Source organism: Bos grunniens, chromosome 29 (genome assembly GCF_055505025.1).
Source record: "Bos grunniens cultivar Pamir isolate PY7600 chromosome 29, Bosgru_T2T1.0, whole genome shotgun sequence".
NCBI classification, from domain to species: Eukaryota; Metazoa; Chordata; class Mammalia; order Artiodactyla; family Bovidae; genus Bos; species Bos grunniens.
Genome location: NC_141193.1, coordinates 39,841,821 through 39,866,440, shown reverse-complemented (window position 1 = coordinate 39,866,440; position 24,620 = coordinate 39,841,821). Strand labels below are relative to the sequence as shown.

General features: G+C 41.9%; 1 protein-coding gene, 1 long non-coding RNA gene and 1 pseudogene across 41 annotated transcripts in view; 2 read left to right on the top strand and 1 right to left on the bottom strand.

Moving 5' to 3' along the window:
- Window positions 1–24,620, top strand: part of DLG2 (discs large MAGUK scaffold protein 2) — a 2,335,250-nt gene that overhangs the window by 1,945,703 nt on the left and 364,927 nt on the right. The window contains exon 1 of one of the 34 annotated variants that reach the window (XM_086384648.1): window positions 22,572–22,658. The exons of the other annotated variants lie outside the window; for them this stretch is intronic. The gene's annotated coding sequence lies outside the window, so the exon portion shown is untranslated. Of the gene's footprint in view, window positions 1–22,571; window positions 22,659–24,620 lie in introns of those variants that run through there. 34 annotated transcript variants of the gene reach the window in all.
- The window catches only part of LOC147342530 (uncharacterized), a 124,029-nt gene that overhangs the window by 86,319 nt on the left and 13,090 nt on the right, over window positions 1–24,620 (bottom strand). For 5 of the 6 annotated variants that reach the window (XR_015157891.1, XR_015157890.1, XR_015157892.1 and 2 more), the window contains one exon: window positions 15,274–15,388. The exons of the other annotated variant lie outside the window; for it this stretch is intronic. This is a non-coding gene — a long non-coding RNA (uncharacterized LOC147342530). The remainder of the gene's footprint in view (window positions 1–15,273; window positions 15,389–24,620) is intronic. 6 annotated transcript variants of the gene reach the window in all.
- Window positions 12,417–14,037, top strand: LOC147342531 (L-lactate dehydrogenase A-like 6B; annotated as a pseudogene). Its single transcript, XR_015157289.1, has 2 exons — window positions 12,417–12,420; window positions 12,818–14,037. The product of XR_015157289.1 is annotated as an L-lactate dehydrogenase A-like 6B (transcript).

Genomic DNA, 24,620 nt, shown 5'->3' with positions numbered 1-24,620 from the left:
AGGAAGGAAGGTAGAAAGAAAAGAAGGAAGGGAAAGATAGGAAGGGAAGAAAGAAAAGAAAGAAAATTGCTGCCTCACAGTGCTTCTTATATTCTATTGGGAAAACCTTTTTTTTTTTTTTAAGTAATGGATAATAAAATTGTATAATCTATTAGGACATGATAGTGCAATGAAAGCCAATAGAGCATTGTAAGGTGAATTTGAGGTGCTGGGATAGGAGTTGAACATTTTAAATAAGGTAGTCAGAGTAGACCACACTGAGGAGGTGACATTTTAGCAAAGAATGAAGGAGACGAGAGTGGGCCAGGCTGACCTCTGGGACGCGAGAAGAGCTCTGCCTTTTCTATTTGAGGAATTCACTCTGGTGGGACCGGGAGGAAGAGAAGGAAAGTGGGAGATGAGGACAGAGAGGTAACGGGTGAGTCACAGAGAGCACAGCCTCATTGGCCCCCATAAGGCTTTGCTTTCCTGAGGGAAGGAAGCGCCGTAGGGGGTTGTCAGCGGAGGGACAGGGCGTTCTCTCACTCACACTGTGAGATGGTCGCTCCGGCCGCCATGTTGACAGCAGACTGTCGAGGGGCAAAGATGGGAGCGGAGGCCGGCTGGGACTCGGCCTGAAAAATGGAGGCGGGGCAGCTGTGGTCGAAGTGGAGGAGGTGAGAAACGATTCTGGATATGTTTAGAAGGGACAGTTAACAGATTTCCTACAAGCTTGGGTGTAGCTTCAGAGAAAGGAAGATGTGAAGGATGACTTCAAGGTTTTCTACCTGAAAAATCACACAAGAAGAAATACTATTAGTTGAGACAGAGCTGCTCCGACAGGTGGAGCAGGTAACAGAGGTAGACAGACTGAGGCCTGGAGACTGGCCAGGTCCTCCTTGGGGAGAAAAGGAGGAAGCAGCAAAGGGAACAAAAAGGAAACACCAATAAGGTAGGAGAAAATCAAGTAGGACCCCAGGAGCTAAATATTTCCAGAGGGTGGGATCACTCTTAAATGTTGCTCGTAAGTCATGTTAAGATGGGAACTGAAAATTAACTGCTGAATTTAATAACTTATGGATCAAATGAAAAAGCAGTTTCTGTAGTGTAATACGGTGAGAAACTGTGTGAAGTGGGTTTCATAATGAAAGGAGAGAAGTTAATGACAATGAGTACAGGTATCTCCTTTGAGTTGTGCTAAAAGGGTAAATAAAATAGAATGGTCACTAGAGGGTAGAGTTTGGTTTTATAAAAGCAATTCTTTTTTAATTTTAAAATCATACTTTTACTACATTTTGAGGCCAACATAACCCTGATACCAAAACATTGTAAGAAAATTGTAGGCCACAATCTCATGATTAATTAATCAAGAAGTGAAAGGCAAAGCAGAAAGGGAAAGATATACCCGACTGAGTGCAGAGTTCTAAAGAATACTAAGGAATGATAAGCCTTCTTAAGTGAAAAATGCAAAGAAATAGAAGAAAACAATATGATAAGAAAGACTAGAGATCTCAAGAAAATTAGAGATACGAAGGGAACACTTCTTGCAAAGATGGACACAATTAAGGACAGAAACAGTAAGGACCTAACAAAAGCAGACGAGATTAAGAAGAGATGGGAAGAATACACAGAAGAGCTATATAAAAAAAGATCTTAATGACCAGATAACCACAGTGGTGTGATTACTCACCTACAGCCAGATATCCTGGAGTGTGAAGTCAAATGGGCCTTAGGAAGTGTTACTATGAACAAAGCTAGTGAAGGTGATGGAATTCCACCTGTTTAAAATCCTAAAATATGATGCTGTTAAAGTACTGCACTCAATATGCCAGCAAATTTGGAAAACTTAGCAATGGCCACAGGACTGGAAAAGGTCAGTTTTCATTCCAATCCCAAAGAGGGGCAAAGCCAAAGAATGTTCAAACTACTGCACAATTGCACTCATTTCACATGTTAGCAAGACAGTGTTCAAAATCATTCAAGCTGGGTTTCAACAGTTTATGAACCAAGAACATCCATATGTACGAGCTGGTTTTAGAAAAGGCAGAGAACCAGAGATCAAAATGTCAACATCCATTGGATCACAGAAAAAGTAAGGGAATTTCCAAAAACAAACATCTACTTCTGCTTCATTGACGATGATAAAGCCTTTGACTGAATGGATCATAACAGACTGGAAAATTCTTAAAGAGATGGGAATACCAAACCACCTTACCTGCCTCCTGAGAAATCTGTATGCATGTCAAGAAGCAACAGTTAGAACTGGACATGGAACAACATACTAGTTCCAAATCGGGAAAGGAGTACGTCAAGACTGTACATGGTCACCCTGCTTATTTAACTTATATACAGAGTACTTCATGTGAAATGCTAGCCTGGATGACTCACAAGCTGGAATCAAGATTGCCAGGAGATATATCAATAACCTCAGATATGCAGATGACACCACTCTAATGGCAGAAAGCAAAGAGGAACTAAAGAGCCTCTTGATGAAGGTGAAAGAGAAGAGTGAAAAAGCTGGCTTAAAACTCAACATTCAAAAAACTAAAATCATGGCATCTGGTCCCATCACTTCATGGACAGACTTTATTTTAGGGGGCTCTAAAATCACTGCAGATGGTGATTGCAGCCATGAAATTAAAAGACGCTTACTCCTTGGAAGGAAAGTTATTCAAAAGAAGAGACATTAAAAAGGTCCATCTAGTCAAGGCTATGGTTTTTCCAGGGGTCATGTATGGATGTGAGAGTTGGACTGTGAAGAAAGCTGAGCACCGAAAAATTGATGCTTTTGAACTGTGGTGTTGGAGAAGACTCTTGAGAGTCCCTAGGACTGCAAGGAGATCCAACCAGTCCATTCTAAAGGAGATAAGTCCTGGGTGTTCTTTGGAAGGAATGATGCTAAAGCTGAAACTCCGGTACTTTGGCCACCTCATGCAAAGGTTGACTCATTGGAAAAGACTCTGATGCTGGGAGGGATTGGGGACAGGAGGAAAAGGGGACGACAGAGGAGGAGATGGCTGGATGGCATCACTGACTTGATGGACGTGAGTTTGAGTGAACTCCAGGAGTTGGTGATGGACAGGAAGGCCTGGTGTGCTGCAATTCATGGGGTTGCAAAGAGTTGGACATGACTGAGCAACTGAACTGAACTGAACTGAAAATCACTGCTGATGATGACCTCAGCCATGAAATAAAAAGACACTTGCTCCATGGAAGAAAAGCTATGACAAACCTACAAAGCATATCAAAAAGCAGAGACGTCACTTTGCCAACAAAGATCTGTATAGTCAAAGCTATGGTTTTTCCAGTAGTCATATATGGATGTGAGAGTTGGACCATAAAGAAGGTTGAGTGCCAAAGAATTGATGTTTTTGAATTGTGATGCTGGAGAAGACTCCTAAGAGTCCCTTGGACGGCAAGGAGATCAAACCAGTCAATCCTAAAGGAAATCAACCCTGAATATTCATTGGAAGGACTGATGCTGAAACTAAAGCCCTAATATTTTGACCACCTGATGTGAAGAGCTGACTCATTAGAAAAGACCCTGATGCTGGGAGAAATTGAGGGCAGGAGGAGAAGGGGGTGACAGAAGATGAGTTGGTTGGATGGCATCCTCAACTCAATGGACATGAATCTGAGCAAATTTTGGGAGATAGTGAAGGAAAGGGAAGCCTGGCGTGCTGCAGTCCTTGGGGTGGCAAAGAGTCCAACATGACTGAGCAACCGAACAATAAAAGGCTCAGTTGTTTATTTGTAAAGTGGAGATCATAACAATTATCTTCCTTGCAGAGTTCTTACAAGAATTAAATGATATAGATGCAAAAATCTTTACTAAAACATGAACAAACCAAATCCATATGTATATAGATTATTATGGTCACAACCAAGTTGTGATTTTTCTTCCCAGGAGTGAGAGGTTTAGTTTAACGTTTAAAAATCAATTATCTAGCAGATACAAACTATTATATATAAAATAGATAAACAACAAGCTCTTACCATATAGTACAGGGAACTATATTCTATATCCTGTAATAAACTAGAATGGAAAAGAATATATGTATTCTGAATCACATTGCCGTACACCAGAAACCAACACAACACTGTAAATCAAGAATACTTCAAAAAAATTTTTGATCAATTACCGTAATTGACTGTATTAATAGAATAAAGGAAATAAATTATAAAAATCTTACAATCATCTCAATACATACCAAAAAAATCATTTAATAAGTTTTTCTTAATTGGAGGACAATTATAATAGTATTTATAACAATAGTTATTTGTACATGCCAAAAAATCATTCAATAATTTTTTCTTAGTTGGAGGGTAATTACAAAAGTTGATAGAAATGATCTAATAGAGAGAAGAAAATTGGTGTTTTATTTATCAATTCACCTAAATATGTATATTTATATATATACGCACACACATATACATATATATTTACATATATTTAGAGAAAGAGGGAAGGAAGAGAAGAGATGGAAAACACTTCATTTACTTGACTGAAATTCTTATGTTTTAATTCTTCGATTCATTCAGTATCTCCTATTGATCCGTTTTATTTAATGCTATATTCCCAGGGCAAGAACAGGGCCTGGCACTTCACAGGTGCTCAGTAATGACAGTATGACCATCAAGTGCTATGCTAGGTGATGTAAGGAAGAGAAAGGTACATTAGAAACTGATCCCACCTTCATGGAGCAGTAACCCAGTGAAGAGACAGGGCATGAACATGGTTATAACGCGTGGCCAGTGTGATAGAATGGGACAATCACATCGTTTGTTTCCATCTTCTCATCCTGCTGTTTTGTTATTTAAATCAACCGTGTTAAGTTCCTTGGTATCACCCTGTCTTCTTTATCATCATCACAATTCCCACCTCACCACAGGATCACGCTCAGTGACTGACGCCTGAGCGGAATCGATGAGCACCTTGTCAGCAGCACTCCGCCCCGCACGAGCCCCCTCTCTCAACCACCCCAAAACTCCCCAGGGAGGCTTTGGCCCTTGCTTCCTAACTTCTGCCCAGGGTCTAAGCAACTGCAGGATTTGAAGCAGAAGAAATCGTGGATCATGAGGCGTCAACTCCGTTGTCGGTGTGCAGGTCTGCATGTGACTCATGAGGGTGATGGAAAGGGCAGGACCCACGAGAAGATCATGATATGCCCAGCTTTAGGAACACAGCGGTAAATAGTGGGGTCTCTGCCCCCAGGCCCTCAGGTCTAATGGGAGGTCAAAGCAAGGAGGATGGAGGCAAATTCTTAAATAAGACCGTATTAAGGAACGTAAGGAACCTAGACAGTATATAGTGGAAAGGAAGGAACTCTTGGGCCAGAAAAAGGAATAAAGCCAGACAGATGCTACCGCAACCCCAGGATATAAAATTGTTCAACCTGTAGAAAATCCTCTCACAGATTGCCTCCATGGAAATTCCTTTGAAGCAGATTGGGTTGGGAGGGGTGGGGATTCATGCTCTGAAATTATGTCTAAAAACTGAAAGCAAACAATTTCTGAAACCAGAATTCCTAACATATAGTAAATGCTGAGAACATGTTTTTAGTTAAAATATTTTTTAATATCAGAATGGAAGGAAAGTTATGTTTGAAACCAGGTGACTATCATTTGTAAATGACAATTTTAGAAAGACATTTTAATTATTAAGATCAAATTGCAGGTAGAGGAGTGAGGATAGAGACTGGTTTGGTGAAAATTAACCAGGCAGTGTGCCCAAGATGATCACCAGGTGAACTAGTTAATCTAGTTAAGAGATTCAGGAGTTCAGAGGAGAGAGAATTTTATTAAGTATGGAGGAAGCTGAAGGAAGGGGTTTACAGAAAGCATTTAAGTAGGACTCAAATACAAGAAGAGCAGGCCTCCCACCTTCTCCCAAACCTGTGTCTCCACAGTTCTTCAGTGACATCCTGTGTTCTCCTTTTGGTCTTGATTTGTTTTCATGAATATTTTCCCCAACAGATTTGGAGTTTTCTTGAGGATAGATGTATAGGGTCTAACCCAGGGCTCCACACTCAGGTAGATGTTTGTGAGTGATGAATACCTTAGCAAATGAAAGAACTTGAATAAATCTTCCCTAAGGGGAAGGGAAAGCCTTTAACTGTTTATTTCAAATTTTTCACTGAAATGAAATTTTTTTAATGTTGCCTCTGCCCTTATAATCCAACATATCACCTCAGTTTTCTAGTTACAGTGCAGTCTGAGAGAGAGAAAACCAAGACGCAAAGCTTACAAGAGAAATGACTGAAGTGCGGATGGGTAGATGGTATCCCAAGGGTAGCATTTTCTTTCCTAGAAGTTCTTTCTAGGCTGCATACTTGCTGTGCTTTTGGGATGTCAGGACCCACTTGCACATCCGCAAACTAGTAAATCAGAAAATACCCACTTTTCCAGACCCCAAACCCACATAAGTGTCTGCTCCTGGAGAAATAACCTCTAAGGATTCTTGTCATTGGGAACATCTACTCTCTTGTCCTCAGAGACTTACAAGACAAATCACTCTGAAAACCAGAGAAGTTAAATAGTGCATCCAAAGTGACACAATTAAATGGAAACCTGGACGTTGACCTACTCTTTTCTTATACATTTTTTCCCAGTTACTGTATTTTCACATGCTGTGGCCTACGAACCTAGTACTCCAAGCTACAACAAACAGCACCTTCAGATTGAAGCCTGATTCTTCAGTCTGAATCATGTTTACCGTGTTACACACAAAATGTTTAGGTAACCTGCCTGCCAATGCAGGAGACATAAGGGACCCAGGTTTGATTCCTGCATCAGGAAGATCCCCTGGAAGAGGAAATGGCAACCCACTCCAGTATTCTGGCCTGGAGAATCCCATGGACAGAGGAGACTGGCGGGCTACAGTCCATTGGGTTGTAAGGAGTAGGACACGACTGAAGCAATTTAACACACTTCCTTAATCTAGTAGTACTATATGAGGACAAGGATAGTAAGTCGTTGTTTCTGAATAGTATTTTCTGATTTACAGAGCAATTTATGTTTTAATTTTCAAAGCAACCTTGAGACAGACAAGAAACACACCATTATCTGTAACACCCACTTTTCACAAAGAAACCAAGCCACAGAGAAGTTAAATGGTACCTCCAAAGTCATAACATTAAATGAAACCTGGTAATTTAGCTGCTCTTTTCTTATTCATTCTCCCAGTTATTTTCATACACTGTGGCATGCAAACCGGGTGCTCCCAGATACAATGAAAACATTACCACTGTGGTTATTCTCCAAGAATCCACAAGATGGCAGTAAGAGACAGATATTGCATACACTTGCAGTCACCGGCGGTATCTGGCCTGTTTGCTGAGTTTTTGTACTGTTGTACGTATTAAAACTGATTGTTGTCCTAATGCTAGAGTTTTAAAATATCATTCAGAGGACTTCCCTGGTAGTCCAGTGGTTAAGGTTCTGCCCTTTCATCCCAGGGTGCACAGCTTCAACCCCTGGTCAGGAAACTAAGATCCCATATGCCACACAATGGCCTGTATATATATATATATATATATATCTCCCCTGGAGGAGGAAGTGGCAACCCACTCCAGTGTTCTTGCCTGGAGAATCCCATGGACAGAGGAGCCCTGGGGACTGCAGTCTATGGGGGTCACAGAGTCAGACAACTGAAACAACATAGCAAATAGCATATATATTATATATATATATGTATATACACGTATAATTCATAGAACAAAAGTGAATTAATATGTTAAAGTAAAAGTTGTGACTTCATTGCTGTTTTTTTCCTCTCTTTTTTCTTTTTTTATGAGAGTCTCATTTTTTAAAGACACAAAATGCTAAGAATCAGCCAGGAGCCCTAACAGTCAAACAAGACTGCTTGAGAAAATGAAAAATGTTGCTCCTTCCTAAACATAGACTAATCGATGATTCTCTTGCTTGAAGGAAAGGAAAAGAAGGGTCAGTGAAGAGCCAATAGTTAATCTTCCATATAATTTAATTGCTTGTTATTTCTCTCTGTTCAAAATCTACCCTGGAGGAAAACATTCCTGATCGACCTTGTTGAATGATGCCGTGACTCAAGCTACAAAATATTTATCTCCTGTATCGCTAATAGGCATGGTTTAGTGCAACAGAAGCTGCCCTAAACTATGGCCATTTTTTACATGTATTTTTATTATTCTACTCACAGATTTGTGATAGAATTCAGGAGACTGGAAACTACATTTTACTTTCATTTTTTAAAATCTGCTTCCACGTTCAATACATATGGATATGAGTTAGTTGTCCCAGAACTGCAAGCATCACAGAAAAGCACACTCTGTATTAAGCATAAATGACATGGAGTGTTTATCAGCCTCTCCTTTGTATAGTAGACACTACACCTCAGTTCAAAAAGATGGCAGTGAGTTCACATCAGACCTGAAGCGTTTTAAAATGGCCATTAGCTATCTCTGGTATGAAGTCCTTTGGGAACTCTCCCACGCTGCACAGATTTCTCATTTTCCTCTCCTCCTGACTTCTTTCATCTCTGATTACCTTCCAGTTCATGGTCATTTCTCATTAAAAACGCAGCTGTCATTTTTGCTCGATTGTAAGAGACTCTCCTTTCACTTCATTGTATTTTCTAATCTCAGTTTTTTTCCCCAAGAAAAATTCTGATTGCAATCTATTAAGATAATATGATTTTCTTTCCCTTACACCAATATCTACTTAAAACTTCTGTTAGGAAATGAGATATCCCAATCTGTTCATTTATCCACACTTCCCTGACCACAGCAAACTTGATAGAGGTCTTCAGGTTCTGCGTTCCCTTGCTATGCAGGATGAGGTGATGACAAAGCCATTTGTCATGTCCTCAAGATACATGTAGTCTAGAAGAAGTGAGTAGGTCCACCTAGAGTGATGGCAAAAGAAAAGTACAAAGAGACACAGGCGTTCAGAGAAGAGGCTAAACCTGGCCCTCTTGTGAGGATGTGATCTGGGGAGGATTCATGCTCTCAGAAATGAGCTGACCTCCCAGATTCTCCCCATAAGTCCAAGATAAACCATCTTTTCATTAGGCCCCAAGGAAAGAGCATGAAGTCCAATGCAGAAGTAAAAGTTAGGGGTGCTCATGAATTCTAACCAACTGGAGTTAACAAGATAGGAGATACAGGAGACTAATCAGGCCTCTGATCAAGGCTGAGGCATTTGAGCCCTGGACCCATAAAGGGAAAAGCAAACAGTTGCCAGTGGCATACACATGATGAAACCTGACCAGCTCCTGAGCACCCTCGCCCGTGGCTCAGCGGACAAGAATCCACCGGCGATGCAGGAGACACAGGTAGACACGGGTTCAGTGCCTGGACTGAGAAGATTCCCTGGAGAAGGAAATGGCAACCCACTCCAGTGTTCTTGTCTGGAAAGGCCATGGACAGAGGAGCCTGGCGGCTGCAGGCCACAGGACTGCAAAGGGACACAACTGAGCCCAGCACAGCACGCCCCCTCAGAGTCCTGCGAAGTGAGACAACGGACGCTCCTGGTGTCTGAAGACCCTTCCAGCTCCGACAGTCTAGGGCTGTGTGTCTGAGAGAACTTTGGGATACTAAAAAGAAGCACTGAAGCTTCCAAACATTTCATTTAGGACTAATTACTAGGGATTTCCCTTTAATAAAAGCTTTTAAAAACTAAAAATTGAAGGCATGCATTCATGTTTTTTCAGTCTGTTTGGCTATAATTTACTTATCAGAATAAAGTCAAAATTCCTCCCTATAGCTTTTTTTTTTTTTCAGCTTGTGCAGTCTCATCTCTTAAAACCCCTTTCTTCACATTGTCTACTCTCCCCTCCTCACCTGCTTCTCCTAAATAGGTCATTTCTATTCATCCTTTCCCCGAGTCAGGAAGATCCCTCTGGAGAAGGGAATGGCTACCCACTCCAGTATTCTTGTCTGGGAAGATTCCGTGGACAGAGGAGCCTGGTAAGGCTACAGTCCACGGGGTCACAGAGAGTCAGACACGACTGAGCGATTAAACACACACATACATTCATTCTTTAGATCGCATTCAGTTGTTACACTCTCTGAACACTCTCAAAATCCCTCTCAACACACACGGAGATGCCCCCAGGTTAGGTACCCATCTTAATAGACTCATAGACCCAGTACTTTCCCTGTCACAACACTTACACTCTAGTTTGTTAACAACACATTTAGTGCTCCGTTTTTCTCTCTAGATTGTAAGCCAGGACAATGTCTATCTTGCTTTCCTGACACATGATAGATATCCTATAAATATTTAATGAGCAAAAGAATAAAGCTAATTATTTTAAGTCAGTAGATTCTGAGTGAAGACCTAGTAAAATAGTACATGACATTGTATATCTCTGTTGCCCTGGATGATGTTAGAAACTGTCCCTACAGGTTGACTCTTTAAGGATTCCAGCTGACACGAATGTGTGTAACCTAACAGTATTTGAAGAATGTTTTAAGACTAACATCTTCAAAATAAAAGAGTAATAATTATACTTATGTCTTTCATATAACAGGGGCTTCCCTGATGGCTCAGATGTTTAAAGAATCTGCCAGCAATGCAGAAGACATGGGTTCATATAACACCCGGGTTCATATAAAAACCACTAGAGGGCAATGAAAGCCAACTTGAAACATCTTTTAAAGGAAAGAATAGTAAAAATGTTTTTCTTGGTAAAATCTGGACAGCTGATCTTATGTTGGGGATAGTTAAAGGAACTGTAGGCTATAGTCTCTGTGATTATGGGTTGAGCAGTTATAATTACCTTTCTCATGTGGTCTTAAAACCTAGATTATCTGTGATCATAACATCACCTTACATTTTATGCTTGATCTCATTTGAACCTCCCACAACATTGTTGTTGTTTAGTCGCTAAGTCATGTCCGACTCTTTGCAACCCCATGGACTGTAGCCTTTCAGGCTCCTCTGTCCATGGGATTTCCCACATCAGCAGGGGATACATTCTTTTCTCATTTTCCAATGAAAAAAACAACTGGGGTTCAAGAGGTATTGATGTAGTAAGTAGCCAGAAGGAACAAAATTACTGGCACAAACTGTGTGAATACTTGTTGGCTGCTTATATTTACCACACATACAAAATTCCTTGCTAAGGCAGACAATCTGGGAGAATACAGTTCCCAAAATTAGTTGCAGCAATTTAGAATGGAGACATAAGGCAGTAGCTTCTTAGCAGAAGATCTTGTGGTTCTAGGTTACCACAAGATACCATCTGATGATGATGTCAGAATACGTACGTAGAACCTATTTACAGAAATATGCTGCCGGAGCCTAGAAAGGGGACAAGCTTCTGACCTTCACACTGGTTAGACCCTTCCTAAGACCATATGGACCATTCCAGTTGCTGCATTTTTGAAATCAAGAAACAACAGACTAGGGCTAATGTACAAGATATATTAGAGACTTAAGGAGAAATTAGGATGTCCTGAAGCGCCGGAGTCCAACCCCAGCAACCAGGGATTCAACCTGAAGAGGTGAATGGTGTCGGCGATGAGACAGCCTCTCATTTTTCTATGGACTGCCTCTTTATTCCAAGTTTAAGATTCTCTTTTATACTTGTACAAAAACAATAGGCCAGAGGTTTGACATTTTCAGTTCCCCCTCTCCTAGATTTATTATCTCCATAAATCATTGTTGCTCTTCAGAGTTCCTGCTTCAGTGATTCTCTCAGCCTTATCATCTATTATCTACCTCCTCTAATGTGTCCTATAGTTAACTTGTGATTACATTGTAACTCATGCTACATTCCTCAGTTTACTACTTATCTTTCTAAGTCCTGTTTGCCCCTAACATCCTGAGCTCACTATCTCTTAAGAAAGGCGTCAACTTCTATAAGCTATAGTAAAATATGCTAACTTTACAACATTCCTTAAATCTTTAACTTCTAACTATTTTAATTATTTCTAAGCCCTAAATTCAGTAAACTCCTTTGCCATAAATATTCTCCTCACAAATAGGCTTCAGATATCAATCCCTCCCATGGCCTCAAGCTATGGCCTATGTGCTCATCCTGGAACACTCTTTTGTAAAAGTCCTTGAACAAATGTCAATGATTAACTTTATGAATTATTTTCTGAGCACAGCTGCAGAAGGCTTTGTGCCTTCTCATGCTCCTCTCAAGAACAATAAGCACCTTAATATTCCTTTTCAGTCAACTCAGCAGAGGAGAGGAAAGGACAAGTCAGAATTACAAGGCCTAACTCCTTCATCCTGGGGCCGTGCCTCCGTTTTGTCAGTAATGCCTAACACAGCTCCCGACACTGAAGGGGGTATGAGAACAAGGGAGATGGGGTTAGCTATAATAATGCTTAAGCTTGTTGGCACTGGAGTCAGAAAATGTGGATATGACTTGACATTCACACTGAAAACTAATCATTCCAGGGACCTGGGTTGGTTTATTATGTATATCAAATATGGACGCCAACATGGGTATGTAAAAGGCTCACCCTACGATTCACTTGCTGTAGAAGAAGCCTCTTGACTATCTTAGTCTGAGCCAATAGGAGAAGTCCTTTCTGGAGGCTGAAGGTGAAGGCCTAGGGAGGCCCCTGGGTGGCAGGCATGGCCTTGCACAGTAGCAGGGGAGGGAGATGCTGAGCTTTCAGAGGCTTTCTCCAATCTCCTCCTCCACCTCTTGTGTAAGCAGACATGAGGTGGGTTCAGGGAGTTCTAAGGGCCAGCTTAGAGTGGGCGCTGTGGGGTTTTTCTTCACCTGAGGATGGCTTAGTGTCCCCTGCAGGTGGCAGGCACCTCACTGCTCTTCACCCCTGTCACCCATGAATTTATGATGAATTTCGCTTCCAAGAAGACCATTCTTCACAATAAGATAAAAGAAGCAGATTGGTTGGCATGGCCTCTGCTATCACCATTTTTTAGAAGATGTGAATGATGAACTTGCCTCTGTGGGTATATTGATGAAGACAAATTGAATGATGAAACACCAGATCTTGAGTCCTTTTATGAAAATGCCAAATGCTGTTTCCAGGAAAGGTTATCTTGTCACTGCAAACTCCAACTTAGTGATTATCACAGCAGGTGCACATCAGGAAGGAGGAGAAACACGCCTTCATTTAATCCACCGAAATGTGACTGTCTTCAATGTTTTAACATATTATCCAATACAATCGCCATGGCTGGCAAACTGATTATTGCTTCTAATCTAATGGCTATCTCATGTAGCCTGGAAGTTGAATGAATTTCCCAAAATCGTGTTATTGGAAGCGGTCATAATCTGGACACTGCCCATTTCCCTTCTTTGGTTAAGCAGAAGCTTGGTGTCCGCTCTGAAACCTGTCATGGGTGGATCCTTGGAACATGGAGACTCAAGCGTTCCTGTGTGGAGTAGAGTGAACATTGCTGATGATCCTCGGAAGGATCTGAACTCAGATGTAAGAACTGATAAAGGTCATGAGCAGTGGGGAAACATCCACAAAGGAGTGATTGTCGATGCCTATGAGATTATTGAAATGAAAGGCAAAGCAGCTGACCTTTGAACTACACAAGTTTGAACTTTGCCAGTCTACTTATATGCAGATTTTTTTCTATAGGAAGCACTATGGTACTATACTATCTATGCTCCATTGGTTAAATTCCTGAGTGCAAAACAATGGATACAGAGGAACCACATGTAGGGAGGACCCAACTATTGGTTATAGGTGGATTTTTCAACTTTACAGAGGGCTGGGGCCCCTAATACCTCCCTCACCCAGTGTTGGCCAAGAGTTAACTACTTCTTGGGCCACTGGCCCATCTTTAGCTGATTTAACATAAAGTCTTTTAACATCAAGTATTTTGAAGACTCTTGAGTACATCCAGGGACTTCCCTGGCAGTTCAGTGCTTAAGACTCCATGCTTCCACTGCGGGTAGTAGGGTTCCATCCCTGGTTGGGAAACTAAAATCCTGCATGCCATGTGTTGCAGCCAATGAGTAAAAAGGAAAAAAACAAAACAAAACAGTACATCCAGTTTCCACCAATTAAGGACCTCTATAGAATAAATGAAGAAGTGTTCCTCAGTGTTCCTTGTTCCATGGGAGAAAATAATATTACAGACCCTATACAGAACCTTGACAAGGTTCACTGGCGGGGGTGGGGGGGGCGGGGAGGAGGGGGTGCAGAAATACTTTGGGAAATTCAGAAAGAGTTCAGGCTTTAAAGTTTCTTAAAGCTACCATCCTGAAGTTATTGAAGAAGAGAGAGTAGGTATGGGACTATATATGTTAAACCTATAAATAAACCTGAAACCCCAAGAATTGGAAAGAGGAAAGTGGGTAGAATGACTGCCCATTTAGCCCTCCAGCTCTTTTATTTAGCATCCAGATGTCAGATGACACTTATTTTTTACAATCTGAAGTGATTGTGCCAAACAAGGTGTTTTTGGTACCTCCAACGTATCAGTACTTGTCTTATATATATACAGATGTAGTTGCCATTTGGTTCAAAAGAACCTATGATGTAGGTGTTTATTGTGTTATAGAAATTCTTATTTTAAGCTGGAAAAAAAAAGTTCTAATTCCTTTAAATACATACTAATTATATTACTCTGGCTGACTTATACCTATGTTTATTTATGTACTATTTTTAAAAGTTATAACTACTTCTGTAAGGTAAAAATAAAGTACATGCACAAAGGGGGAAAAAATGGATTTGGATCCTGACTCTAGACTTATAATTGTGAACTTGGGCAATTTACTTCTCTGCCTCAGTTTCCTCAGCCACAAAACGATGACCGTGTCTATTTATAGGGCTGTTAGGAGAAAGAGTCAAAATAATGCATGTACATTTGGTGCCACATTTGGCACAAGGAAGGATTTAATAAATGCTTGCCCTTTGCTGTTGTTGGGCTGTTAAAGCATTTGCAAGGCCTTTCTGTAGAAATGAATGTAGACTTATTTGTGTTGCCCCAGAAAATGTATCAGAACCCAGAGAGCCACTAGCTAAAAGCAAGAGTTTGTGAATCTGGCAGGTGAGTTTTCAAATCCAGTTTCTACCACATAATGCCTAACTAATCTTCGATGAATTACTCAGCCTCACTGAGTCTCCATTTTCCCGTGTTAAGAAGCATTTGCAGCAGCTCTGCACTGTGCTAAGTAAGTGGGCAGAGCAACAGGGTGTCATCTCACTCCATTGTAGTTAGTGGGCAGGGGACAGCTAACCATCTACAGGGCTTGAGAGAGCACGTACCTGCAGAGGGGGAGATTTTTTTTTTATTAAATCTCAAACGACCCTATCAAGTGCATTTGTTTCTACCCTTGAAAATGTCAGAAATAAAATTTGTTCTCACATTCAAGTTGTCTTCATCTGGCTTGTCATAAGCTGGTCCTCAAGTGGCCATTCATTCGAAACAGTTTCCCCTAGAAGAGCATTTGGCCTTTAAAGTTGACTAGGTTCCTTTATTTCTTGAAAAGAAAAAAAAAAAAAAAAGGAAGGAAAAATGTTGGCTTTGGAGACAGATCTCTGAACTTTGCTTTACTTGCTAACAGCTCTGAGAACTTTGGACAATTACTTGGCCTCCTTGAACTAAATGTCCTCTGCAAAATAGGGCAGGCGTGTACGTCAAAGAACTGTTAGGGGGCTTAAGTGTGCCAGGGTGTAGGCACCCAGCCTGGTGCCTGACACAGAGGAGGTCCTGCCTTCCAGGGCAGCAGCCCCGGCAATCCTAGTGCTCACGGCTCTCTGAGCCAGCCTCGAACACCGGCCTTCTGATGATCATCCCGTCTTAACCCAGGGACATGGCCCCTGCCAGCTGAAAGCTGACCTCTGGGCCATCTCCCACACTTTTAGTCCATGAGCTCTCCCCTTCACACCCTGTGTGTACCTGGGATTCTAGTGTTCCCATGCTCTTTCTGTGTGCCCTCAGTGAAAATCTACCCTTCTGGAAAGAAATCAGATGCCCCAGTTCACCTTGAAGTTGAATACCATGAAAAGGCAAAGTGTCATCCCAACTACAGTGAATATTAAAATATACTATTTTAATAGTATAACAAGCTTAAAGCTAGAGCACTGACTCTCAAATGGTAAAATTATAGGATTTGCAATATTCCCCATGAAAAAAGAATTTCAGAAACGCAGCAGAGTCCTTCATCGCCTGAGTCCATTTTTACATTTCAAAGTTGACTACATGAGGCTGTGATCTCTCTGACAGCAAACCCAAATCTTATCTTTATTGATTCCAGTACATGGTGCATCCTCCGGCAGGTTATAGGTATTCAATAAATGTAGACTAGATGGTCTTAAGGCCATGTCGGATGTATAAAAATATTTCCTAGCCCACACCACTGCTCCTAAATACAAATATAAACCATTTATCAAACACTTGGGAAAAGGGAGTTAGAAGAAATAAAAGTACTTTCCTTTTCTTTAATGTTGAGGAGAGAGGGTATAAATTCCCTTTACTTCAGTCACTCAGTCTTGTCCAACTCTTTGCGACCCCATGAACTGCAGCACTCCAGGCCTCCCTGTCCATCACCAACTCCCAGAGTTTACCCAAACCCATGTCCATCGAGTCAGTGATGCCATCCAACCATCTCATCCTCTGTCGTCCCCTTCTCCTCCTGCCCTCAATCTTTCCCAGCATCAGGGTCTTTTCCAGTGAGTCAGCTCTTCGCATCAGGTGGCCAAAGTATTGGAGTTTCAGCTTCAGCATCAGTCCTTCCAGTGAACACCCAGGACTGATCTCCTTTAAGATGGACTGATTGGATTTCATAGAAGAAGGAGGATTTGAATTGAGCTTCCCAAGGCCAGGGTGGCAGGATCACCCTGTGGCTCCTGAGTAGATAGAGAATTCCCAGCAGACAGCAAGCGAGAAGTTCAAAAGCCACTGGTGCTGATGACGACACTGGAAACACTCGTCTGAGCAGCTAGTTTTGGAAACCTGCACCCCAGTGTACATTTCCCTATCTGCATTTCAGTTTCCTTTGGACATTTTAAACACTTCTTCTCCCACATCCCCTCTCACACATCTCCTACACACTCCCTATCCTCCATCTCTCCCACATATATAGCAAAAAAAAAAAGGAGGGGGATCTCTTTCTCTGTGATACTAATTTCCTCTAATCTTTGCTCAGTAATGTATCACAGTCAGAACAAGTTTCAACTCATTAGTTGACAATCTTAATGTCACTCGCTTAAAAGAGTCAAAGATTTGCTCTTTTGCTTAATATCCAACAAGAAATATGGATTTTAATGTACCTTCCCCCACTGCCTGAGGCTGAAATTTCCACAAAATTGAACTCAAATTTGAACATTTTAAAACTATTCTGGAAAAAAAAAAAAAGAACCAAGGAGATTTATTTTACTGTTTCTTCTTTACTATTAAAAAAAAATAACATGAATTTTACTGCTTGGATGTGTTTAATCAGGAAATAATAGGACTTCCCTAATGGTTCAAGTGGTAAAGAATCTGCCTGCAATGCAGGAGATGCAGGAGATGTGAGTTCAATCCCTGGGTCAGGAAGAACCCCTGGAGAAAGAAATGGCAACCCACTCCAGTATTCTTGCCTGGAAAATCCCGTGGACAGAAGAGCCTGGAGGGCTACAGTCCACAGGGTCAAAAGGAGTCAGACATGACTGAGCACACAGGCACAGTCTAACCCAAAAGAGCCCAAGAGTTAAATTTTACATGCCATTCACATTAAAAAGTACAAAATTGAAATGTGCTTTTAGTGGTATCAGTAGTGGTATGAGGTTGAACCATTGGACTTCCCAGATGGTGCTAGTGGTAAAGAACCCACCTGCCAATGCAGGATACATAAAGAGATATGGGTTCAATCCCTGGGTGGGGAAGAACCCCTGGAGGACGGCATGGAAACCCACTCCAGTATTCTTGCCTGGAGAATCCCATGGACAGTGGAGTCTGGCGAGCTACAGTTCACAGGGTCTCAAAGAGTCAGACACGACGGAAGCAACTTAGGGTGCATGCATACAAAATTACCATTTTTCTAGGTCAGGTCAAATATTGGCAGTTTTGTACAGCTCAAACTAATATGGATTCATACTTCTCTAGTACCCACAGAACCCTCACAGAGAGCTTGGTCCTACAACTCTTGGGCAGAGGTTAAGGCCATAGGTGATAGTATGTAAAGTGTCTTGGAGGGTTCACATTAGAAAAGTCACCTCTGTTGGTTTACTCTTAACAAGGATGTTTAGTGGCTTCCCAATTTAAAAGTAACAGCCATCATCCACTCAGTAGGTTTTTGTATGCATCATCTCATTCAACCAATATGATTCTGCAACTCTTTTGAAGAAAATATCCCTATCACTCTGTAGATGTGAAAAATGGAGTCTCAGAGCAGGTCACCTGCCCAGGATCACACAGCAGGGAAGGGACAGTTCCAAAATTCCAAGCCTAAATCTGCTGGCAAAGCCCATACTTTTTCCCCTATGTTACACTGCTCCCACTGATATGGGAAGCAGTGAAGGAAGAGAGGGAGGGAGGAAGGAAACAAAGGAAGAAAAACAGGTCTTCAAAATGAAATACCAATTATCATCAGCTGCTGCTGCTGCGTCACTTCAGTTTCGTCCGACTCTGTCTGACCCCAGAGATGACAGCCCACCAGGGTCCCCCGTCCCTGGGATTCTCCAGGCAAGAACACTGGAATGGGTTGCCATTTCCTCCTCCAATGCTTGATGGTGAAAAGTGAAAGTGAAGTCACTCAGTCGTGTCCGACTCTTTGTGACCCCATGGACTGCAGCCTACCAGGCTCCTCCGTCCATGGGATTTTCCAGGCAAGAGTACTGGAGTGAGTTGCCATTGCCTTCTCCGTTATCATCAGCACTTAATAGTATGGATACATGTTGAGCTCTTTGCATGGGAATTTTAACTTTCTACACTTAGGCCCTTGAGATGAAACCTGATAAAGCAAGAGATCTTCTTATAGACCCTGAGCGCCTCAAGAGAAGAGGTTGTATCTAAATAATCTTGGTATCTATGGACTGTGGCATAGGACCTAAAACATAGTAAGTCCCAAATAAGTGTTTCGAGAATGAATGTGTGAATGAGTAAATAAATGAATGACTTTTACAATGGAGGGAGGCAGAATAGGTACATAGCTCTCTGCAGAATCAAACATCTTACTATAGATATATATATAGATATATATATATTTTTTTTTTTTAATCACATGATTGAGTCACAGAGTCATAACTCTGAATGGGACTTCATGAGTTCCCTTGCGTAATACTTGTTTGTTTGTTTTATGAGTCAAGGAACTAAAGCACAAACTTCCAAAGCTAATTAGTGAGGAAGCTAGAGCCACATCCACTAAGTATTCTTGAAAACATACTCATCCCTGGATTATGCCACCTATCGGGACATAAAAACACTAATCTAAAATAGTGAATTATCCTAACCCCATCCATGATCGAGAACTTCCAGATGTACAAGCTGGATTTAGAAAAGATAGAGGAACCAGAGATCAAATTGCCAACATCTGCTGGATCATAGAAAAAGAAGGGAATTCCAAAAAACATCTACTTTTGCATCACTGACTACACTAAAGCCTTCGACTGTGTGGATCACAACAAATTGGAAAATTCTTAAAGAGAAGAGAATACCAAACCACCTTATTTGTCTCCTGAAAAATCTGTATGCAGGCCAAGAAACAACAGTTAGAACCAGACATGGAACAATGGACTGGTTCAAAATTGGGGACAGAGTACGACAAAGCTGTGTATTGTCACCCTCCTTACTTTGCTTATAGCTAGAGCACATCATGTGAAATGCCAGGCTGGATGAAGCTCAGGCTGGAATCAAGATTGCCAGGAGAAATATCACCAACCTCAGATATACAGATGACACCACTCTAATGGCAGAAAATGAAGAGGAACTAAAGAGCCTCTTGATGAAAGTGAAAGAAGAGAGTCAAAAAGCTGATTTAAAACTCAACATTCAAAAAACTAAGATCATGGCATCTGGCTCTATCACATCATGGCAAATCAGTTCAGTTCAGTCGCATCCGACTCTTTGTGACCCCATGAACCACAGCACCCCAGGCCTCCCTGTCCATCACCAACTGCCTGAGTCTACCCAAACCGATATCCATTGAGTCAGTGATGCCATCCAACCATCTCATCCTCTGTTGTCCTCTACTACTCCTGCCCATCTTTCCCAGCATCAGGGTCTTTTCAAATGAGTCAGCTCTTCACAGGAGGTGGCCAAAGTATTGGAGTTTCAGCTTCAACATCAGTCCTTCCAAAGAACACCAAGGACTGATCTCCTTTAGGATGGACTGGTTAGATCTCCTTGCAGTCCAAGGGACTCTCGAGAGTCTTCAATACCACAGTTCAAAACCATCAATTCTTCTGAGCTCAGCTTTCTTTATAGTCCAACTCTCACATCTATACATGACTACTGGAAAAACCATAGCCTTGACTAGATGGACCTTTGTTGACAAAGTAATGTCTCTGCTTTTTAATATGCTGTCTAGGTTGGGCATAACTTTCCTGCCAAGGAGTAAATGTCTTTTAATTTCATGGCTGCAATCACCATCTGCAGTGATCATGGCAAATAGATGGGGGAAGTAGAAACAGTGACAGACTATATTTTCTTCGGCTCCAAAATCACTGCAGAGAGTGACTACAGCCATGAAATTAAAAGATGTTTACTCCTTGGAAGAAAAAAATTATGACAAACCTAGACAGTGTATTAAAAAGCAGAGACATCACTTTGCTGACAAAGGTCCATTTAGTCAAAGTTATGGTTTTCCTAGTAGTCATGTACAGATGTGAGAGTTGGACCATAAATAAGGCTGAGCACTGAAGAATTGATGCTTTTGAACTGTGGTGCTGGAGAAGACTCCTGAGAGTCCCCTGGACAGCAAGGAGATCAAACCAATCAATCGTAAAGGAAATCAACCCTGAAAATTCATTGAAAGGACTGATACTGAAGCTCCAATATTTTGGCCACCTAATGCGAAGAGCTGACTCATTGAAAAAGACCCTAATACTGGGAAACATCGAGGCAGGAGGAAAAGGGGGTGACAGAGAATGAGATGGTTCAGTGGCATCACTGACTCAATGGACATGAGTCTGAGCAAACTCCAGTAGATAGTAGAGGACAGGGAAGCCTGACATGCTGTAGTCCATGGGGTCCTGAAGAGGTGGACATGACTTAGCAACTGAACAACAAGCTATATTTTGATACACTGGATATATATGTGAATATACATACATTCTATGAATATGGATATATACACATATAAATAATTGCAGAACAATTTACTTTCTTTAAAGAAATATAAAAGTGAACTGGTCTATTTTTCCCACACAGCAATTAATAAAGATCAAGATGAGGCAGGAATTTCTAGATGGTGGCGAGTCAAATACAAGCTTTTTGTTTTGAGAACCCCACCCGTCTACTAATCCTAAAGTGGATTAATACCACAGAAAGGAAACTTACATGGCCAGACACCCACAGGCCAGCAAAAACGAAACCAAGAACGTTACTTTTCATACATACAACAGACACTTTTACATACATTATCCTGAAAAAACATGTTGTACAATTACACATACTTTCTTAGTGATTTATCATTTTATGCACATTTATTTATCTCCTATTCATTTCCGCGGGGCGGGGGGGGGGGGCACACCTTTTTCCTAGTTTACCTCACTTTCTTATTATACCTGACTTTGAAGAGAAGCAATATTTAGAACTGACTCATTCCCTGCAAATAGATGACAAGCTTGTATAATCTGATCTAATATTCATGGTTTTCTATCAGTCATTTCAAGTCTCCAATGAGACTTTTCCCCAAGTGCCTCTGTCAACCCTGTATTTTGTATTTGAGCTTCATACTAAAATCACATCAATGCAGTGATGTTTTCACGCTTTTATGAGGGAATGAGTTGTTGGCAAAGGACGGGTAAGAAATGAAGGTTTCCATAGAGGTGATGTAAACCTTGAACTATACATATGCTCAGAAGCTTAGAGTTAAGCTGCTGATGACTGGCCAGTGCTCGTAAGGAAAAAGGAGAACGTGAGACTGAAAACTTGGGGTCTAAAACATTCAGCATGTAACGGCTATTTTAAGGAGTATGAGCTTTCAATCAATTCCTTGATATACAGTAGGGATCTACATTAGACAAGAACAAGTAGGTTTTTAAAAAATATTTTACAGCAGCTCCATAGCCTTATAAAGCCTAGGGAGCTTCCCCAGAAACCCAATGCAGAAAAATCCTAACTTCAGGCTTGTCTTCAACTTAGAGTCACAGAACATGAAATATAAACAAGATAGCCTGAGATGATATTTCAAAATAGAAGCAAAGAATTTTATTTCAGCTTGAGAGCAAGTTCCTCTGGTTTGCCTATATTTGAGAGCTAACTCAATGTTTCGGTAGTATTCATTTGGGGAGTGAGAAAACTTTATTTTTTATTAGCATAATTATAGGGCTCTGGAAGAAGCAAGTCAGTTTGGACTTCGAATGGGCAACCAATTCCAGAAAGTCTGCGTTAGGTGCAAACACGCTAAGTCGTGGGCTGTGCTTCCAACAGAGCAGGAGAAATCGAAGGGAGAAGAGAAAAAAAGGATGTAGTAAGAAAACCGATCGGTCAGAGGGAGGGGGTAGGAGAAAGGCAAGAGAGACGGCGGCGGGAAGAGGGAAGAGAGCCGCAGAGGAAAGATAAGCGGGAGGCAGCGGGGAGGCGGTCACAGATGCAGCTGATCAGAGGTGAGGAGAGGATCACGGAGGTGAGACCCGAGCGGGGCGGAAGTATGGGGACGGGAGGGCAAGACAAAGCGGAGATCCTGGGGAGCCCGCCTCTGCGGAGCGTGGATGTGGTCACTTCTCCAGGTGGTTAGGTGTTGGGCAAAAGAGAAAACGACAACAGAAAGCTGCACGCAATACTAAATGGTACAGGAAAACGAGAAATGGGAAGGAGATTTTAAAGAACATAGAGTTCCATGTCGGGGTTCCACTGAACGCTCAGTGCCAAGAACAGCAAGGGGTAGTTTTGTGTGTTATTTCTCGGATGCTGGCGGCTGTCAGGACAGTGGATGAAGTCTGAGAGTTGGGGTTTCAGGCAGCTCCAGCGCTGCTTCTCCTCCTCCAGCCTCCCACACCCCTTACTGACTTAATCACAGGATGTGGCCGAGCCTGCAGCCCGCCTTTCAGGGAACCAGCCCAAGTGTAGAGTGAAGTATAGAGTGAAGTACAGTCCGAGGAGGGAGCTGAGCGGGAGGGTGGGACCCGGGGCTGAATTTGGCCACGGGAAACATCTAAGGCTTTGACATTAAGATGCTGGGGGTGGGGGTGGGGGGACAGGTTGAGCTCTCTATAATGCCCAAAGTGAGGGAGTTACTGAGTGCAGGGGGTAGGGGGATGCTCTGAATAATTGGGGCTGAAAGGAGCAGTCCCTAGAAATCAGGACTGTGAGAGCATGCTTGGAGGGCGTGGTTTAAGGAAACGGAAAGGCTAAGTGGCCCAAGGTTGAGGGCAGGCACTCGACGGGAGCTGGGGCAACTGTTAGAAGGCGTCCTTCGCGCCATGTGGTGTAAGGGATGGGGGTGGGAGGGAGGCGCCCACTGGGCAGCATCTGGCATAGGTGCTTGTCAGCGAGCGTCAGCTGCAGCCTGAGTGTAGGGGAGAAAGCAGGTAGTTTGTGTTTATCACGGGCTGGAGTTCTTATCCCAGCCCAGCCGGCTTGAAAGCTTTTAATCTCCCTGTGCCTCAGTTTCTTCATCGTAAAAGTTAAGCTCAGCAAAGGTCTTGGGAGGACATGCAATAACAAGCCCAGCACAATACCCACTTGCTCAATATTCCGTTATTTGTATTCTCTTTATTAGTAAACTCCCACATTTACATTTCTGGTTGCTGTTTAAGGAAAGTCCATTTCACTGGGTTTCTTTCCTCTTTAGTCCTTCTCTCTTCTCTGTCTCATCTCTTGATTCTTTCTCCCTCCCTCCCTTTATTAACTGAGCACTTACTTTGTGCTAGGAACTGCACCATGGCAGTGAAACCCGATTTCTTGATGTATTTTTTTCTCTAACTATGGGAGTGTGGCTTTTCAGCTTTGTTCTGAGCTTCGGCAACTAACCATGGAAACTCAGACTTCACTGGGGAGTTGTTTTCTGTTGGGAGCTGCGTTCTGTGTGCTAAATTGGGAGAGCTGGAAGGAGGGAATTGGTTAGTAATTAGAAAAGATTTAAAGGACTGAAAATACCTCCCTGACTTTTTAAATGGAAAATTTTCTGATACTTAACATATTCACTTGGGATTGACGGTAAAAGACTCCACACAGCCTTGGCTAATTTCTGAGGCTCTGATGTATGCTTGAAGGAATGAAGGAAGTGAGAAAGAGCAGGTAATTCCAGAAGAAGTCGGTCCTCCTCACTCTTTTGATTTTATGCAGTTTGTTGTTTTAGAAGAGTTTTGAACTGATTCAAAGTTCTCCAGATTAGGAAACTTTGTAATGAAATCATTGCCTCAGAATTAAGGCTATATTTTGTGTGGTCCAGCTAGCACTTCCCACATTCAAGACAGCAGCTCCAGGGACTTCCCTGATGGTCCAGTGGTTAGGGCCTCACCAAAAAAGAAACAACCACATTGCCGCTCCAGCTCAGAAAATTCCACCCTTTAGGGAAAGCTGCCTGCCTCCTTGTTGGGGTCCTGCATGTCTCCTCCACTCATTCT